The 18,450-nt window shown below is 53.6% G+C and overlaps 2 protein-coding genes across 3 annotated transcripts in view; one reads left to right on the forward strand and one right to left on the reverse strand.

Annotated features, from left to right (window-relative positions):
• MACROD1 (mono-ADP ribosylhydrolase 1) overlaps positions 1-18,450 on the reverse strand; it is a 209,863-nt gene that overhangs the window by 33,671 nt on the left and 157,742 nt on the right. The gene's annotated exons all lie outside the window — the stretch shown is intronic.
• Positions 15,447-18,450, forward strand: part of FLRT1 (fibronectin leucine rich transmembrane protein 1) — a 113,192-nt gene continuing 110,188 nt past the window's right edge. Inside the window, exon 1 of the mRNA XM_020968411.2 lies at positions 15,447-15,879. The gene's annotated coding sequence lies outside the window, so the exon portion shown is untranslated. The remainder of the gene's footprint in view (positions 15,880-18,450) is intronic.

Raw genomic sequence — 18,450 nt, forward strand, 5'->3', positions numbered from 1 at the left:
CCATCACACCATGTTGCATTCCTCATATTGTATCAAGGCAAACATCTGTTATTATCACTGTCATTATCTATTGCAATGATTCTTAACGCCTGGTGATCTCCCTGATATGAGAATCTTCTGTCCAATCAATGCTCACAACAGCCCCACCGTGCCTTCTCACCCTGCGTGACTCCTGTCCATGCCCTTCTAAGGGTCCTCCACAGAGGATGCACCCCCTCCCCACGTGCTGGAAGCCTACCCCTGGGCCTTTTCACACGCAGTGGGGGCCGGCAGAGCACTTGGGCAGCCCATCTGTCGCCCCTCACTCTTGCCACACGACCAAGCAGCCCCTCTCATCTCCTGATGGACCGTTTCTTCAAGGTCGTCCCTTCTGTCTTCCAAGAGCTAAAAAATCCGGAGGAAGCGATAAGAATACCAGCACCTCAGTACTTTAGATGGATAATCTCGTCTTTACACGGATGACCGGCCTCACTACAGCCAGGGGAGCTAAGCCCTACCCAGATTATCATTCTTGTTTTACCACAGGTGAAACCAAGGCTCAGGAGGGGCAGTGCCTGTCCAGGCAGCAAAGGACCCGAACCCAGGTCTGGCTTCTGCGGAAGGGGCAATCCGGGTAGTGGCGGTCAGGCTGGCCAAGCTGCTGCCTTCGGAGGGGAATCAGGGCAGCCAAGCCCAAAGCTGCCCAAAGAGGATTTTGTCAAATCTCAGATTAAAACTGCAGAAGGCGCCTTGGCAGGCCCGGCAGCTCCTGACTCCAGAAGGGCCGGCCATCCTCTGAGCCCGGCCACGCCCGGCAGAGACGGTGGGGAAAAGGGTGGAGGAGAGAAAGGTGGGCAGACGTCTCTGCGACCTCTCTGCCGCGAGGCTGACACCCTCAGCAGGTCAAGACTGCAGGTCTTCCTCCACCGAAAGCAAACTGGTACCGTGGAAAAGAGGCTAAAGGACTCCCTCATCTGTAAAATGAGGCCCTTACTGAGCTCGTGTGTTGGTGCTCGAGATTAAGTGCTCACTAAGTGCACTGGAAACACAAAGGCCCTGTGTACGTCAGTCCGTCCACAGACTGCCCGATCGATCTTCCCAAGGTACAGGTCTGACGACGGCACCTGCCTCGCTCTGAAGCCACCCGTGGCTCCCCGTGGGCCAGTGAATAAATCCCCACCTCCCAATTGGATTCTGACCAAACGAGAAGATTTCAGGCTCCCCTCCCCCGCCCCCAGCTTTCCTACCTCCACACCTTTGCTGTTGCCCTTGCTCCCCTCCCAGTCCTGGGTCCTTGTCTGTGGATATCCTACCCACCCTTCCCGTACATGACAAGGGGAGGGAGACCAGGGATGGAGCAGACCAAAGACTGACCACACCTCCCTCCTGCTTCTCCACAGAGGGAGAGAGAAGAGGGGACCCTGAGATAAACCAGGGCAACAGAGTCTCCCGGCTCTTGTCTGGGTCACCCTCTAGGGTCTGCAGAACCCAAGGGGCCTCTCGCTGTAAAAAAGGAGAAACTGAGGCCCAGAGAGGGGACCTAATCCGTTCAGAAATTGTGGATGGTCTGGATGAAGTGCCCGGGCGTGGCTTCACTCCCCTCAACCAGGCCAAAGCAAGGACCCCCGAGAGGAGGGAGGCTGTACCTGACGCACACTCAGCGCCCTCTCTGTAGCAGTTGATAACCAACCAGCATTCATTAAGCACCTACTATGTGCCAGGCTCTGAGCCAGGCCCAGGTGATACAAATACAGGGAATGAAAGACCCCTCTTCTGAAGGAGCTTCCATTCTAACCGGGGATGATAGTGAGTGAAGGAGCGGAGTACAAATGAATAAAAAATGCATTTATTTATGACTTACTGTATATCAGACGCTTTACTAAGCTCGGAGGATACAAAGACAAGCAAGTGAGCCATTTCTGGCCCTCGAGGAGATTACATTTTAATGTAATAATTCCATAATTGCAATTAGGTAACTGTAATGTTGGGGAGCTATGCAGCACAGTGGGTAGAGGGCTGGGCCTGGAGTCAGGAAGACCTGAGTTCAAATCTGCGCTTTTAGATGCTTACGAGTTGAGTGACCCGAAGCAAGTCACTTCATCCTGTCTGCCTGAGTTTCCTCCTCTGTAAAAGGAGCCAGAGAAGGCAATGACAAGTCCGTCCAGCGTCTCTGCCAAGAAAACCCCAAATGGGGTGATGGAGAGTCAGACAGGACTAAACACTGAACAATAAAAATGGTGGCATTACATCCTAGTAACCTGTCAAGCAGAGCTGATGAAGTGGGAAGGGAGCCTCTCAGGTGCAGCCCCGCTCTGCAAATGGTCAGGAAACGCCCTGGGGGCCAGAGCCTGGAGTGACCAGGGCCACTTCACTGGTTTTGGAATTCACTCGGGCCTTCATCACTGCTCGGGCCACGTCCTGCTCATCAGCATCCCTGCCTCAAGTCTCCAAATTCTAATCTGGCCTCCACACGGCTGCTGGGCCACCACGGCCACTCCCCCACTCAATAATTTTCAAGTACGCCGCTCTGGCTTTGCAAGCCCTTGCCGGAACTTACCCTCCCTGCCCTCTCTGACCCGGCCAGCCTTTCAGCTTCTCACATGGCACTGCATCTCCGCGCTTTTGGAATAAGCTGCGCTCCCGTCCGGCTCAGAGAATCCCTCAGCTCACCTGAGCACCATCTTCTACACGACCCCCTTCTCATCCCAACCACTGGGAGGGCCACAGAGCCTTCTTTAGCATTGAGTCCGGGTATACTGATTCTGTATACACACAGGGGTCAGTGGGGTCTCCCCCAGCAGAATGTAAGCTCTCTGAGGTCAGGGAGGGGCAACTGACTGCATTTTTTGCCCGAGAGCAGACATTGTTTCACCTGTGTTTTTATATCCATGGTGTCTGGCCTGGGTGCCTGGCATACAGTCAGTGCCTAATAAATGGCAGGTGATTGACCGTAAGCCTTACAATCCATATAGACGTGAGCTCCCTTCTTCTGAGATAGTCACAATGCAGAAGAAAGAGAACCATTACTGTATGTAATCTACAGAGAGGGAGTGGGATGTAGTAAAAAGGGTACTTGGCTGCCCAGGTGGAGGATCTGGGTTCCAATCCTGTACTTCCAAGCCGCTTCAGTCTGAGCCTCAGTGTCCTCATCTACCAAATGGGCACAGCTGCCTCTGAGGTGCCCACCTGCCAGGCTGCCTGTCTACAAGCCGGCAGCCACCTGCCAGGTGCAATTGTTTTCTCTCTCAGCGGCAGTTTCCCCAGGAGAGGAGGCAGGTGGCCGTGGGGACGCCCCTGACCCACAGCCCCGCAGCCCCTGGCCCTGCCCATCTGCTGCTCCCTGCAAGGCAGAGGCACTGCTGGGCCAGCCATTGGTATGCAGAGCCACTGCCCAGGCTCCTTCCAAGCCCCCGTCTTTATGCTCCGACGCCTGTTTTAAGAATCCCTCCTTGGCATCAGGCGTTGCGGTTGCCAGGCAACCACACCACAGACATCCTCCCTGCCTTCCTCCCCAGCTCCCTCCTCACCTCCCCTCCCGCTGCTGGTTTATGGCCGGCCTCAGATCAATTTCATTTGTCACTTGCAGGCTCCTGCCCCACTCCCCCAGCCCTTCCAGCTCACTCCCCCTGTGGGCCCCCCCCCCCCCCGGCACATGGCTCATGGACCTCTGACCAAGCCCAGTGTGTGTCCCGGGCTCTTTAAGACTCTCTGGGGACCGCCGGGCTGGGAAACGCATCTGCCTCCACCCCGGCCTTGCTGTCCTGCATAGACTACGGTTTCATATCAGAGCCAGGGTCTGTCAACTGGTCAGCTCATCACCAGCAGGAGAGCAGCTCTTACGGAGGGAGAAAAGGAAAATCGGTGGGGTGGGCGCTGCATCTCAAGTCGGGCAGCTGGATTTCCAAAAGAAATCGGAGAGAGAGAGGCAGGTGAGGGAAAGGCAGGGGCTGCTGGCTTCCCAAAATTTCAAGCCAGAGATCATCGAGGTCATGCCTTTCTTCTCTCAGATGAGAAAGCCCATGTGTCCAGAGGGCAAATGCCTCCCCTAAAGTCATGCAGACAGTAAGAAAGTCAGGAGTCCAAATCACATGGGACTCCAAATCCAGCATGGTTACGATGGGGACCAGGACCAGGGACCCTGCCATTTCCTGAAGGTTTAAATCAAGAAACGGGTCGATCTCAAATTGCCTGTTTAGATTTCTCTGCTGGGATGCCGATGCCTCCATCCTGGCAGAGCTGGCGCTTGGGGGCAGGGAATGTACAGAGGGCAGGAATGCAGGACACTTCAATCCCTCTTTGTAACTGGGCCTATTTTTAATAGCAGAGAATGCCACTCTCTGAAGCACATTCACTTTGAGATAAGTCAAGTCACATATGTCCCAGGGTAGGCTCACAATGCCCTGGCAGATAGCAAACCAGGGCTGGAATTAATAAAACATATGCAGGTCCTACTAAGGTCTTTGTTTGCATACTAAGAGTCTCTGAGGTTGCATTTATTTTATCTAAAAGGCAGGTGCCCCAATATCTCTAGTTTCATAGAAGAGAAACATCTGTGTTGGTCTAGAGGTGGAGAAAGCCACTCCCATCTCCCCAGACCAGGTCTTTCCTGGCCTGCCCCAGATGCTAGACCACATGTAGCCCTCTAGGTCCTCAAGTACAGCCCTTTGGTTCCCCACCCCTGTAGCTGGACCCACCTTCCCAGGGCTCCCTTCAGCTCTGGGCAGGTTCAGGCAGTCAGACCCACCCATCTCTAATCCCTCCAGTGATTTCACCACTTATTTTCCAAAGGATGGATTTAGACAAGGGGATGAGGTAGGATGTAGGTACCTGGTAGGATGTAAGGACCTAAAAGGGGGGAGGGATGTTCTAAAAAAAGAAAAAGGATGGGGAAAAAAATGAAAAAACAAAAAAAAAGGATGGGGGAGGGAATCTTCAGTGTGATATCATAGAAAGGACTCCAGATTTAGAGAGGCCTTGGGTTCAAATCCATTTCTGCCTCTTATGACCTATGTGACCTCGGGTCCAACATAATTAGACATTTAATAGAGACAAGTATAAAGAACTAAAACATGAGTCCAGAAAGTTCAATTACAGTGGAGTAGGCCAGAAGTCTTTCTCAGATGCCTGATCATAGCATGGAGTTGGGAGCGACCAGCATCCTTGAAGGCTATGCTGGTGGAACATAAGCCTCGGCAGGTTCTACCAGGTTGAAAAGGACTGAAGTAATATCCTGGTGAGAGGCTGTGCCTGCTGGCCAAGAGTGGGCTTACCTAAGTATGGGAAGGCTCATTATCTGGAGGTTGGCCGATGAGCAAAGACTGTGTTGGCCATCACAACCCAAGACACAAAATGGCCCTTCGTCCTGCCTGGCTCCTGCATACTTCCACCTGGAAAAGGATGGAAGGGCTGAAAAGTGGGGAAAGTCTATAGACTGTCAATACACATGAACTGCTGGTACTCTAAGTGGGAGGTCCTTGGCCAATGACCAATGAGTTGACATTATTGGAGGCACCAGACCATGCCCGTATCGACATGCTTCTGATAAATGAAATCAGGAGCAGCAAGGGAGATGCAGACAAACAGAACGAAGACAAATAAAGGAGTTGGCAGGGTTGATTTCATCATGGACCCAAAGACAAGAAATCCTTGGGTGTTTCACTTTGCAGGGATGGGATGGGTAGAAGATGGAAGTGACCAGCTGCTTAGGAGCAACGTCTAGTTGCCTAAGACAGAGAGACAAAGAAATTCTATGGAGAGGTCGACAAGATGGCCCACACCAACAAACACTGTCCCAGAATCTCTGGGTTGAAAATGGCCCTGGAGCCATTTTGGTCCAAGCCATTCCTAAGGAAAAAAAATCAGCTATAAGAGAACCCTGACAGGTTGGGTGACTCTGACGTGGGTTTGAAGACCCCCAGTGAGAAGGGACTCGTGACCTCTCCAGGCTATCCACTCCACTTTGGAACAGCCCCAACTGTTCGGAAAGGTTTCCTGACATCAGCCTAAACCTTCCTCTTGGCATCTGCAACCTTCTTTCATACACAGCTCTTCAAATACCTGAAGACAGCCAAGTTGTGTCCCCTAAGCCCTCTATTCTCTAGCCTAAATATCCCCTCATTCTTTCAACCGGTGATCTTACATCATGGACTTGTGGCCCCTAATACATGAGAACATCAGTGCAATGGGGGGAAAGGGGGGAGCACGTTTTAACACAGAGGAGATGAACTGGTGATAAAAGAAAAATCTTTGGACCAATTATCTATATTCATCAATTCATTACAGCAAGTTATAAAAACCAATGCTAATTTAGAAGAAAGGATAAAAATGAGAGGACTCTGCAATTATAATAGCTCCTACCTAACCTAGGGGCTGATGGCCCTAAATGGGAAACAGATAAAGGACAAGACATTGACATGGATTATCATTATTTCCTACTGAATTCTGACATGTAAAATAATCACCATAATATAGAGATTTCTTATAAAGCACATTTATAGGATACTTTTAAGGTTTACAAAGTACTTTCTCATTTGCTCCTCACTGCCATTCTATGAGGGAGGTACTATGATTATTTATAGAGATGGGAACTGAGGCACAGAAAGGTTAAGTGACTTGTCCAGGGTCACCCAGACAGGAAGGATCTGAGGCTGGATTTGAACTCAAGTCTTCCTGACTCCAACTCCAATGCTCTGTCCACTGTACCATGTACCATTCCTGAACCAAAACCACCCCAGTTAGCAGGAACATGACCAAGGTACCAATGAGAGACAGAGACAGAGAGAGAGAGAGAGAGAGAGAGAGAGAGAGAGAGAGAGAGAGAGAGAGAGAGAGAGAGAGAGAGAGAGAGACAGAGAGAGAGAGAGAGACAGAGAGAGAGAGAGAGAGAGAGAGAGAGAGAGAGAGAGAGAGCAGAGAGAGACAGAGAGACAGAGAGAGAGAGAGAGAGAGAGAGAGAGAGAGAATAGCTAATGGCAAGAACACTTTAGAATATGACTCAATTCTGAAATTTAAGGAGGAAGATGGTTGAGGATTATGAGCCAAAGTCCCTCACCGAACAGTGAAGAACAGTGATATGAGAGAAGACAAATCACCAGAAAACTAGATGCCTAAACAAAGCCAGATTGTGCCCAAGAATATTTATAGATGAGAAAGGGTGGAAAAGTGAGGCAGATCTGTCCACATTCCTCTAACAAGCTGCCCTCACTGGCGCTGGGATCACAACACTGGGACTCGGCCCTTGATGGGTCCTGAGAAGGCAGAAATGGTACCGATGAAGGTGGGACAAGCCGCCATACTGCACCAAGTGCAGCCAGAAGAAACCAGTGCTGAAGGCGGCATCATTCTGAAAGTGCTGAGAGGTCCAAAAAGACTGGGAGGCTAAAGCACTGGGCTGAATCTCCTAACACCCAATTCAATCAATCGATTGATCTGCCAATCAATATTTATTAAGCGCTTAACTACGTGTCAGACACTGGGGATACAAAAGGAGGCAAAGGACAGTTCCTGCCCTAAAGGAACTTATAATCTAATGGAGACAAATGTAAAGTCTCGTTCTTCAGTTCAAAAAATCAATTTCATAAGTACAAGCTGGGAAAGGCAGGGTTGGTTAGCCAGCAGCTTGTCTGAGAAAGATCCGTGGGTTTCAGTGGACCACAACCTCAATAGGAGGTGATGTGAAATACGACCACAATGTGACGTGGAAACCAAAACACCCTGAAGTGACGATGGGCTGTGTCAGGAGAGGAAGATATCCAGGAATAAGGGGGCTCAAGTTCTCTGACCCTATCTGGAGTATTCCATTAGGTCCCAAGTACTGTGTTTTAGGAGGGACACTGATGGGCTGGATAGAATCCAGTGGATGGCTGGACTAGATGGCTAATGACATACTTTCCAGCTCTGATACTCCATGTTTTGGAAAAGATGGCCTAAAAAAAGTAAGCAGGGGTACTAATCAGTGGCCGATCAATAGCGACTACGCCACACTTTTCTTCTTGTCGTTATGGAATCTTTAAGAGAATGGCCTACGTGTAAACAGTGGGTTTCCTTGATAAAGATATGAGATGAGAACAGGCGGGCTTTCCCATTTATTTTAAGTAGCAGCTCACATCTTTGTAGTCACCCAACAGACAGAATGACGTAAAGAATATAAGACCCAACTGTATTTAGTATTTGTTGATTACAACTACCTCCATAGACAAAATGGCGCCCAAAAGGCCCTTCCTCCATGAAGAGTCCCTCATGTGTGTGCCATGTCCAGCTCGATTCCGTGATTCCAACAGACTGCGAGTTCTTTGAAGACAGGGACTGTTTCTGCCTTTCTCTGAATCCCTGAGACTTAGCACGGTGCCAGGCACCTAGTGGCCGCTTAATAAATGCTTGTGGACTCGATGCGACAGATACAAGCCCCGGGGATAACTTTTGTTCAGCAGTTCTTTGCTTACTGACAAAAGGCAAAATGAATGCCAGAGGTGCTGGTCACAGAATCGAAATCAAATAGAATTTGTCCCACACCCCTACGGATGGTGAAGTCCTTCAGCAGCCCCTGTTTTCAGGAGGCACCGTGTGGATGCCGCCAAGCTCCAGAAGACGACGGAGCCTCTTCCGTGAGATCCACAACCCTTCCGAAGAGATCGAGTAGCAGCCTCTGGGAGAAAAGCTAAATGAACAAGATTCACAACGCTGAGGCTTTGCCCACCGAACAGCACATCAGTCTGGGACGGGCTCTGCAGACGGATGAGCTGGGTCCAGAACGGAGCTGGAGGAAGACAGCAGGATGGACTGCATTTGGGCAACAACACAGAATCTTCGGTGGTGCCACGCTGCTCCCTGAGACAAAAGCTCATTTTGCTAACACCAACAGTCGCCTCGTGATGTGAGATGGCTGTGAGTCATGGTCCCCCACAAGCTCTAGAGAAGCTAAACCATGGGGGAGCCAAAAGGCAACAGAGAGACAGGAGTGGGTCTAAGTAGGCTAGAAGACATTATAGGAATGCCATCCAGGAAGTGGATGACCAGAGACTGAAGCGGGCTGGTCACGTCACCCAGAGAAGACAACATATACACGTGCATATGAATATACACATATGTAAGCATGAGATTTTGGGGGATAGGCATTAGCAGCTGGGGGGATATAGAAAGGCCCACCTGACTGAATTATCTTAACGGTCCCCCCATCCTCCACCCCCAGCTGGACGCCCACCCCTTCTGCCTTCTCTGAACACCTCAGCCACCAGCCAGCGCTCCCATACTCATCTGATCTCCTCCAATAATTATCTCTTGGGCTGTTCACTTGACAATCTGATCATGACTGCCTTGGACCCAGCTTTTCCTTTTGCTGCCTTCTACTATTATTTAAAATATTTTATTGTTATTCAAATGGGAAAGCAATCTGCAAGTTCCCCCGCGAAATCTGGCTGCTTTTACATTCTGCCTTTTCAATGCCCAGCCGGCTCCGTGTCCATCTACAGGGTCTGTTCCAGCTTTATGGGCGGGCCGTTTGATGGCACCCTTAATGCGGGCAGGGCAGGGGCATCCTGGGGCATCCTGCACCTTCCTGGGTTGCCCTGGGAAGGCTGAGCTTGGATCTCACAGAGAAGGCCCTTTATGAGGGTGCTGTCCATGCTTACTGGCTGCTTCTGGCCCCGACCTCAGCCCATCTTTGGAATACCAACACCCTTCTGGTGAAGATCAAGGCTGCGAATGACGGAAGACCAAAATCCCCAGAGGAGATACACGCAGGTGACCCGAAGGGCAACACAGAGACACAGAATGGGTACCAGGAGGCTGGAGCACGTGACCTAGGCTGAGTCACGTGCAGGAAGAGGCGCGAAGCTTTCTGAAGGACACACGGGAGAGAGGCAGGGATGACAGATGGACGTCCCGGGTGTGGCACCCACAGAATACTGGCTGACCCGGGGGTGGAATGCCTCCAGCGTGCTGGGGCGGTGAAGCTGCCACACAGTGACCCCACGAAGGCACCCCAGGTGGTGAAGAACCTCCAGGTCACACCAGACAAGGCCCAGCTGAAGACCCAGCACTGTTTAGCTTGGAGATGAGAGACTGGGGCTTGGGGGGTCAGCAGCCTTGACATCTCACGGCGGGGGGGCAACACTGTGCATGCAGCCCCCCACTTCGGTACTAAAAGGAGAGAGGTTTGCTCCCTCCAGCCTTGTCCAGGGCCGACCGGTCGTTACATCAGGCAGATTTCTGCTGCTTTCTTGGGGTGCTTTCCCTGGCTTTGTTAAGGTCATGCAGGCATGGTTCTTTGAGACTTCTCCCTGCCCTACATCAGTCTGTTGAAGGTTTCCCGATGCTCTCTGAATTTCTCATACCTGAATACATCTGCCACTCTATTAACACAAATCAGTTTCTAGGCTGTTTCTCAAGGTTCCATGACAGCCACGATGTTCACACCCCAGGCTCTATTCAGCCCCTGGCCGATCTCTGGGCACCTAAGTGACCCCAGTTCTCTGCCGCCATGAAGAAGGCCTTCCCCTGGGCCTGGGTTCCTGACTTCAGCCTTTCCCCGGTGGGGAGGGAGGTTGTTAGAATGAGGGGGGTGGGAGGATTTCCCAAGCTTTCCTTGGTAATGGGGAGTGGAAGCTGCTGGGGTACAGCGACCAGGAGATGAGGTCCTTTAAGGGGAGGGAGCTCCAGGATGGGGGGACGACCAGCCTGCCAGCAACAGCAGGAGGGGATGCTGAGGGAAGCAGGAAAGTCTGGCCACTCTTGGCTCCATATCAGTGGACATCCAGGACTGCACCACCTCCAGGCTGCTGGTTATGGCCGCCCTGGGAGCTGGGAGAGGCTTGGCCCGTTCAAGGTCAAAATCACAAATCTCCAGGGTCATTTTTTACGGCTGTTAACTGTTCTGACCCTCCTCACTGTTCACTGAGTGCCCCTTGGTCCAGCCCCGGATGCAGGGAGGTGCTGAGATCCAAAGACCAACAGTCCCCGGGGCCCCTCTCCTCCTTCCTCCTCTCTGGTGTATGTGGAAGGCTAAGGTGATGCAGAGACGGTTCCTCCCTGACATTGTGACACCTTCCACATTTGTCAGTAACACTCCAGTACAGGAAGCATGTAATACTGGATATCACCTTCAGTGCTTCCCTCCTTCCTACCCGTGGAATAAAATCCCTGCTTCTCTGCCTGGCATTCAAGGCCCTTCACCACACAGCTTTGGTCAGACTTTCCAGCTTGGTCCCCATGACTCTCTTTTGGGGGAGCCTAGCCTGAGCAGACGACACTGCTGACCCATGAATCTGCCTCGGGCTTTCCCACCTCCTTACCTTGGCTCACCCTTCTCCTCACGCCTAGAACGCCCCTCTGCCCCATCCTCAAACACTGGACTCCTACCAACTCATAAACCCCCTGTAGAAATGCTGCCTCCTCCAGGAAGACCTCCCTGATTGTCCTGGTCAATAATGATGTCTTTCAGGCTTCGAACTACTTTCTTCTCCTCTCTAATACACAAATCATGTAGTAGTGTCTATGATAGTTATCTTTGTTGGGGTCTTATTCCCACCTCCCGCCTCCATCTCCCCCCTCCTCAATCGACGGTAAGCTCTAGGAAAACATGACTATGTCTGGCGTCTTATCTAAATTCTGTACCTCCCCCAGGGCAGCAGCATGTTCAGCATACAGCAGGTGACTAATAAATGTCAGTTTTAGCTCATTGTACCACACATCTGAATTGGGATTTTGTGGTGCCACTGTAGGCCACGAGACATCTGTAGGGAAGCCAGACCAAAGGGAACTGGGGAGAAGATACGGAAGATTATGGTAAAGGGCAGGTCCCCAGAAGATCAAGAAAACAGATCTCCCAAGTCCCAGGGAAAGAGAGCCATTCAACAATAGGACCGGCTGATGTATGAGATAGTGAGCTCCCCCTGACTGAAGTCTTCTGCTGCAGACTTAAGAAGGACCTGCCAGGGATGTTGTTGGGGGGCTTCTTGCATGGGGAATGGAGCATGACTGGATGATTTCCAAGGTCCCTTCAAGACCTGATGATTCTGAGAAGGGGAAAAAAAGACAAGGAAAGACAAAGTCACATAAAGCGACAGGGACCAGGAGAGAGGAATTCAACCCCATCACTGGAATGACGAGCTCCTCGTTCAGACATCTGCGCCCCGGAGCTGGGGGAGGAGAGGCAGAAACCACAGATTGGGAGGGTGTGGGTGGACAGATACAGGCAGCTCTCCACTCCCTGCACTGTGAATAATACCAGTGATGCTCTGATGCTCCCCTACAAAAACGTAGCCCGTGACCATCCCCAGCCCCTCGTCCTCCCCGCAGGCGAGGGCCCTCCTGGAGCTCACACCCAGCGAGGAGGCGTCCAGAACATGCTCTGTGGTGGGCTCAGTCAGAAGCAAAGGCTCTCGCCTGCTCCCAGCTGGGCCTGGACCTGGAAGTCCCAGGGTCCCCTGCCTCAGCTGCCCCCTGCACTCAGGACAAGGCCTGGCCTGCTGAGTGCTGAGTGCAAGCTGTCCTCACTTGACTTATGGCCTCCCTTGTAGTTGCTTCTTGGGGCTGGGTGAGCATGGTTCTCCCCTTCCCTTCCCCCCTCCCTCAAGTACAGTCTAAGCTTTTTTTTCCCCTTGGCTAGGAGATGGGGTTAAGTGACTTGCCCAGAGTCACACAGCTAGTAAGAGGATCTAAGCTTTTTGAGGGCAGGGAAGGCTCCATCTTTTGTTTGGCCATCACTGGAGCTCAGCACCGGGCGCTGCACATCGTAGGTGACTAATTGACTTGTGGATCTGAAGTGAATGGCAGGGAGGCTGGCACAGAGGTGCCCATGCCCATGCCCAGGTCTGCTCCTCCCAGCTAAGATGGCAGACTGGACTGCCGAGAAGGCCCTGGCTGCACCCTGCTGCTGCCCACGGCCCGAGGAGGCCAAAGAGGGAGGCTGGAGGAGGGGGAGGCCAGGGCTCCCCAGAAAATCAGGAAGCCTTTGGTGGAATTAGAGAGAGAGAGAGAGACCACGGGGCCCTGCCTGCCCCCACACACACCCCCTGGCTGCGTTACCTTGGCCAAGTCACCAGGTTCTCTAGACCTCGGTCTTCTCACTTCAAAAGGAGGGGAGCACAGGATTTAGACATGGTAGGGACCGGCCCAGACATTTTACAGATGAGGAAACTGAGGCCCAGAGAGGGAAGGGGGATTGCCTGAGGGTAGCCGGGGACAGTGAACAGAACCCTGAAGACCCGCCTTTGAATCTGGCCTCTGCTCTTTACATATGACATGAGGCCTCGGGCCTCAGTTTCTTCTTCTGTCCAGACAGCAGAGTTGGACCGAGTGATCTCTATGGTGCCTCCCAGTTCTAGACTTTGTCTCTGGCCCTGTGATCCTGAGTCCTTCTGTATCACGGCCAGTTACAGGCATTACTATTCAAATCTCCGTCCCCTAGATGACCTCGAGCTGAGGGCCAAGGGTGGCAAAAGGCCAATGAGTGTCAGAAATGGAGGATGAACTGTCACCCCTGCCCCGTCCTAGGGAGCAGAGGCGGCCTGGGGGAGCCACCACTGTGGCTCACAGAGCACCGGGTCTGGGGTCAGGAAGACTCGTCTTCATGAGTTCAAATCTGGCCTCAGACACTTACAAGCTATGTGACCCTGGGCAAGTCACTTCACCTTGTTTGCCTCAGTTTCCTCATCTGTTAAATGAGCAGGAAAAGGAAATGGCAAACTGTTCCTGTATCTCTGCCAAGAAAATCCCAAATGGGGTCCTGAAGGGTCAGACATGACTAACCATTAACAAGGGGGTGCTTGAGCCATTTCCTCACAACAACCCTGTGCATTGGCAGGATTGGTACTCTCACCCTCATTTGACACATGAGGAAACTGAGGCACACAGAGGCTTTTAAATGACTTTGCCCATAGATCCAGCACTCACTCATGCACCTTTCCTGGCAGTTAGAGTGGACCCTAAATAGGGTACGTGTACACAGTAGGAGCTTAATAAATTTATGCTGAATGAGAGTGACAATTTGGGGGGGGTTATGGTGAAGGGGATGGAAGCAGGGAGCAAATCTGGGCTCCTGACTTCTTTATACATCAGTGGCTTCTTCTTGCAGAGTCAGGGGTGGGGAAGATGGAAGGAGAGGGATGAAGCCACGTCTGCTACTCTACCTCAGTGTCCCCTTCTTGAGAAGAAGGGGATGATTCACACTCAGGAGTACCTGGAGTGGGGTAAGGGCAGACAGGTGGGGGGGCCCTCTGAGAAAACTAAGTCTGGAGGTAAGAGATTTGAAGAAGGGATTACCTGCAAGGGAAGCTGGGGGGCTGGGTAGGGATGAAGGTGGGCTTACAGAGGACTCCTGTGTCTGCTCTCAATTTTGGGGTTTGATCAATAATAATAACAATAATGATAACGACAATCATAACTGGCACTGATACAGAAGGTCAGGGTTTGCAAAGCACTTTTCATACAACGTTACATGTGATCACACTGGGAGGGACCGTGGGGATCACTCTGTCCAACTCTGCCATGTGGACAGAAGAAGAAACTGAGGCCTGGGGTGGGGGGGAAGGTGAGTTGCCTGATGTCATATGTAAAGAGCAGAGCCCAGATTCAAAGCCAGGTCTTCAGCGTTCTCTTCACCATCTCTGGATACTCTAAGGCAAGCACTTTTTCTTTCCGGGCCTCAGTTTCCTCATCTGTAAAATGTCTGGGCTGGACTCCAGCCTCTAGAGTTCCTACCTCGTCTAAATCCTGTGCTCCCCTCCTTTTATTGGTGAGAAGACCGAGGTCTAGAGAACCTGGTGACTTGGCTAAGTTAACGCAGCCACGGTGGGGGGGGGGCAGGCAGGGCCCAGAGATCTCTCTCTCTAATTCCACCAAAGGCTTCCTGATTTTCTGAGTAGCCCTGGCCTCCCCCTCCTCCAGCCTCCCTCTTTGGCCTCCTCGTGCCCCGCGTGCAGCAGCAGGGTGCAGCCGGCGCCTTCCCTCTCTCCCTTGGGCTCAGGACCCTGATCCGCGCTCCTTCCTGCCGGTCCAATCTGCCATCTTAGCTGGGAGGAGCAGACCACAGCGTGGGCGTGGGTACCTCCCCACTTGCCTTTCCAGCAGGGACGTGGCTGCTTCTTGGGGTCACCACCGTTTGGGGGAGTCCTCTTAGCCCCGTGTGCCCACGTTCCCTCCTGCTGCCCCTTTCCACCTCCTCCCTTCCTCTCCCTCAGGATGCTCCGATGCTGCCTCAGAGCCGCCAGCCCCATAGCAGCCTCACCAAGGCCAAGGCTGCCCCACTACTGATCCCCACTGGCCTGTGCGCGCTAGCGCAGCCTCCCTCCCCAGCCTGGCTCAGCGCCTGCTCCTTGGGCTAGAGGGAGGGAGGGAGGGAGGGAGGGAAGGGGGAGGAAGAGGAGGGGGTGGCGGAGGAAAGGCAAGGCAGGGGGAGGGTTGGCTTTTTTTCCTCCCTCCCTCCCTCTCCTTCCCTCTCTCCCTCCTTGCTGGCTTTCTCGCGCACACACAGACCCACAGAGGCGCGCACCCATACTCCCTCCCATCCATCCATCCATCCATCCATCCCTCCCTCCCTCCCTCCCCGCATCTCGCCGGTTCGGTTCGGGCCAGTCGCTATGCACACCGGCAGCGGGTGATGTGCTGCTGCTGCCAAGGGCTGGACCCCAGCGCCCCCCGGCCCTGCCAGCCTCCTCGGAGCCCTTCGCCCGGCATCCTCAGGCAGGGTGGGCGGCCGCCGCGCGCCCAGCCCTTCCCGGTCTGCCTGGCTCCCCAGCACGCCCACCCCTTCGTCCCCCCGCCCAGCTTGGGCTCGCTTACCTGGAGTAACCGCCGAGTGCAGCCCGGATGCCTAGGATGACAAACTTTCCCGAGGAGGGCTGACGCCTGCAGCCCGCCTGCCCACCCGCCGCCTGCCCGCCCGCGGAGCCTGGGAACCTGCAGGTAAGCTGGCCCGGCCCAAGACGCCGCAGGGGCCGGGCCGGGGCTCGGGGCGCCTGGTTTTCCACTGTATGTGTATATGTGTGTGTGTGAATGTGAGCGTGTGTGCGTGTGTGTGTGTGTGTGTGTGTGTATATGTGACTGTGTGTGCGCGAAGGCAGCGGGCACAGGCTCTCTTTCGAGCTGAGATCCCGGCTGGCAGCCAGGGACCGGGGCTCTGGGCCGGCCAAGGCGCCGTAAACACCTGAGGTCTGACGTTTCCCCCCCCCCCCCGCACTGAAACAGGGGAAGGTCTGGGGTCCTAGCACTTGTGAGGGGTTGGATGGGCGCTAGGAGTTCCACCTCACCTTCACTCGGCTGACTTTGTGCCGCGGATGTGTGTGTATGGAGGGGGAAGACGGCCAACACCGCGCAGGAGGTGGGTTTGGGGTGCAGAGGGTACCCCAGCTCCAACATGCTAACCCAGAAAGAACAGGGAGCCAAGCAGGGTCGGAGACAGCCGGTGGGGCTGCAAGGGGACAGGCATGGCAGCGGTGCTGGGACGGATTATTGCGACATTTGGGGCGGGGGAGGGGACGAGGCACCTGGCGGGGGAAGGGGATTCTGTCCTGGCACCGACAGATGTTTCGGGGTGCTGGGATGACAGTGGAGATGAGCTCTCAGCCTCAAAGGGATGGTTCAGGCGTGGCGGAGAAGGCATGGGAGAGAGATGGAGACCACTTCAGGCTGGGGGCCAAGGGGCAGAAGGGGGTACGGGCAGGACTTCGCCTCCAGCCTTAAGGCTGCTAAGTTGCTCCCTGCACTAACTCCTGGTCTCGGCGCCCTCCGCAGGACTCCGGGTTGGCCTGAGAACTGGGGAGTGCAGGCTAGGCGGGGAGTAAGGGGTGCATTTCCCGAAGACCGCTGGGCTCAGTCCGGCAAGCACTGGAGGCCCGGTCCCTTCCCTGAGGCCACGGCCGGGCTGCCAGCAGCCAGGGAGAGAGCGCCTTCTCCCGTCTGACTCTCTGGAAGGGGCCAGCTGCAGACACTGGGGGCCAGGATCCCCAAGCCCAGGAAGACCCTAAATCTCCTTGGACGGGACTAAATGGAAACAGTCTTAGGCTGAGACCCTGGGCCCCCTCAGATGCAACACATCCATATACACGCGCATTCACATGCTCACCACCACCGGCTCTGAGACAGGTCAGCGTGGAAGGCAGGAGGAGGAAATGGGATTCCGCCCAGGCTCGGGGGCTCCACTGACAGGAGAGGAGGAGTGAGTGTCTCCCTTCCCTCCTGGGGAGCAGAGACAGCTGGGATTCTGCTGAGGCCAGTTGGGGAAATGTAAGAGGAGAGAGGCAGGGAGAGAAGGAGAGAGGAAGAAGGAAGAGAGAAAGGGGGGGAGGGAGGGAGACAAGAGAGAGAGGGAGGGAGGGAGAGAGAGAGAAAGGGAGGGAAGAGGGAGAGAGAGAAGAGAGGAGAAGAGAGAGGAGAGAGAGAGAGAAGAGGGAGGGAGAAAGAGAGAGAGAGAGAGAGGAGAGAGAGAGAGAGAGAGAGAGAGAGAGAGAGAGAGAGAGAGAGAGAGAGAGAGAGAGAGAGAGAGCGCGAGAGTGCCTGAGAGCCCCTCAGCCGCTGGGCCAGAGAGTGGCTCTCAGATCTGTGAATGCCTATTTCCGACCAGTGGGATGAATCACAGCTGGAGAGCATGGGGTTATTTATATAAAGGATTAAAAGGAAAGAAAAAAGGGGGAGCCTCAAACTTGTCTCCCAGACCCTGGCCCCACCCCCTCCCCAGGGATGTTGATCCAGGTGGGTTTGAAGGTAGCCTGGGCTGGTGGGGGGTGGGGAGATGGTAGAGGAAGACAGAAGAAGAGCCTGGACACTGGGGCCAAAGGATTAAAGTCTAACTCTGTCTACATTGGCTTGTTCACACCTAGGAGGGTTTAGGCAAGGCATTTGCTCTCTCAGGCCTCAGTTTCCTCATCTGTAAAAAAAAAGGGGGGGTAAACTAGATGACCTCTGAGGTCCCGCTTAGCTCTCACCCTAGGATTCCCCTTGGTAAGAGAAGAGGAAGCCTTTATTGAGCTCCTACTGTATGCCAGGCATTGGGGATATAAAGCCAGAAGTGAGCCAATCCCTGACCCCCCCGGAGCCGGAGGGGAAGGACTCTGGAATGGCTGGGGGAAGGCTAACACTTATTTAGACAGTCTTTTATGCCCATCTGTTTCATCTAAGCCTCACAATGACCTTGGAGAGTAGGTATTATCCCCAGACAGAGGACAAAACAGGGTCAGACTGGTGACCTGACCAGGGTCACGAAGCTAGGAAGCATCAAAGGCAGAAAAATGAATCTTGGTCTTCTCAGAAGAGGGCAGGGCCATCCTACTGAGGCAGGGGATTCAGAAGCCAGGAAAAGAGGATTCTGGGACAAGCACCTCTAGCTCCCCACATGGGTCCTGAGGCAGGGACGGGGATGCTCAGGAGAATGTAGCTGGGAGATTTGTGGGATGAATGACCAGGCATAACGTCCTCCCCAGCTGTGGTTACGGGGAAAGTTGCCCAGCAGGAATCCTGAAGAGGTGGGAGGCTATGACA

Source organism: Phascolarctos cinereus, unplaced genomic scaffold (assembly GCF_003287225.1).
Source record: "Phascolarctos cinereus isolate Bilbo 61053 unplaced genomic scaffold, phaCin_HiC Scaffold_9;HRSCAF=440, whole genome shotgun sequence".
NCBI classification, from domain to species: domain Eukaryota; kingdom Metazoa; phylum Chordata; class Mammalia; order Diprotodontia; family Phascolarctidae; genus Phascolarctos; species Phascolarctos cinereus.